We start from the raw sequence: 1,793 nt of genomic DNA, 5'->3' as shown, positions 1-1,793 counted from the left end.
TAGAACCTTATACCTTTTAAAAGCTCGTTGAACTGTAATACCTAAAAAAGATAAATTCTACTGTATGTAAATCATACCACAATAGACCTGAATTAATTAAAGTACAATTATCTAACAAAACAAGCAATATGCTAATAGGAATAAAATGAATGAATCTAACAAAAGATATGTAAGACCTTCTTGAAAAATTTATATAACTATTGAAATTTATTTAATTTTACATCATGGTCATGGATAGAGACTTAATATCATAAATATGCCAATTCTCCTCAAATTAGTCCATGAATGCATACCATTCCAATAAAAATCCCAACAGGTTTTGTCATGGAAATCAGCAAGCAGATTCTAAAATGCAATGAGATTCTGAGACTAAATGAGATTTTGAAGAACCAAAATTAGATGAGGGTTTCACATACCAGGTCTCACATATTGATACTAATTAAAAAGTTATTGAAATTAAGAAAATGTGGCTTTGGCACAAATAGAGCAATGAGAAGAGAGCCTAGGAATGGAAACTTTATATATTAGAGAGATGGCATTATAATTCAGTGGGGAAGGATGGCAAGGACAAGTGGCTATCCATCTGGAAAAAGTTAAATTCCAACTTTACACCTTACACAAAAACCAGTTCTAACTGGATGAAAAACAAATATGAAAAGCAAACTTTTAGCTTTTAACACAAAATACAGGAGGCTGTCTTTATGACCTTAAGAGTAGGACAGGATTTCTTAAAAAGACACAAAGAGTTTGATGAATCTGAGATCAAATTTAAATTTCTATAGTTCAAAAGTAAAGGGAGAAGGGGGCGAGTCCGCGCGTGCGCGTCCCGCGTGTCTGGGTCGTGGAGCCGTCGGCCGCGGTCTCCTGCGCAGATGGGCTCAGTGGCCTAGCGCCCCGGTCCCCGCCATCAGTGATCGAGCGCCGAGGCCCGCGAGGGGTCGCCGCCGAGGTTTCCACCAGCCCACAAGCAAGAGCATGGCAGCCATCCCCTCCAGCGGCTCGCTCGTGGCCACCCACGACTACTACCGGCGCCGCCTGGGCTCCACTTCCAGTAACAGCTCCTGCGGAAGTGCCGAGTACCCTGGGGAAGGCATCCCCCGCCACCCCGGTCTCCCCAGAGCTGACCCGGGACGCTGGTGGGCTAGCTTCTTTTTCGGGAAGTCCACTCTCCCATTCATGGCCACAGTGTTGGGGTCCCCAGAGCAAACCAGCCCAGGCCTCCACCGGCATGATCACCTGTGACCTGGCTCGGAAAGCTGTGGGGAAGCAGCAGCCTGGCGGCCAGCCTGGCCAAACCAACTACAGGCCCCCGTCCTGAGTGGCCACCACCAGCTGCCGGGCTTCCTCCCAAGGCGCTAGGCTCATCAGAGCCCCCCCCTCCTTCCCCTCCCTGAGAGTCAGCAGGCTGCAGCCAACAGAAGCAGTTGGGTTTTTAATATCAAAACAGCAAAACACCAAAAAGGAAGTTGAGAGAACTCCACTCTTTACTATCCAAGCCACATGAGAGCCTTCCCGGCACCCCCTAACCTGTGCCTTGCACCAAGTAGAAAATAAACTCCAAGCAGCCAGCAAAAAAACAAAAAAACCAAAACCAAACAAACAAACAAAAAGTAAAGGGAAATAACAAGCCACTGACAGAAAGAGGACATTTGTAACATATGTGATTGACAAAGAATTCGAATTTCAAATATCTAATGAATGGCAAACCAATTTAGAAATAGGAAACTATGTTACCAAACCTGGTTCATTCGCTGGACAGGCAACAGGCCAAACACTGAGACGCTAACATTTGC

General features: G+C 45.3%; 1 pseudogene; it reads left to right on the top strand.

Moving 5' to 3' along the window:
- Positions 1 to 838: 838 nt before the first annotated feature.
- LOC137749844 (pancreatic progenitor cell differentiation and proliferation factor-like) lies at positions 839 to 1,247 on the top strand (annotated as a pseudogene).
- Positions 1,248 to 1,793: the final 546 nt, after the last annotated feature.

The sequence above is a fragment of the Eschrichtius robustus genome, chromosome 16, assembly GCF_028021215.1.
Source record: "Eschrichtius robustus isolate mEscRob2 chromosome 16, mEscRob2.pri, whole genome shotgun sequence".
NCBI classification, from domain to species: Eukaryota; Metazoa; Chordata; class Mammalia; order Artiodactyla; family Eschrichtiidae; genus Eschrichtius; species Eschrichtius robustus.
The sequence above is the reverse complement of the archived record's forward strand: the minus strand, read 5'-3'. Positions and strand labels throughout refer to the sequence as shown.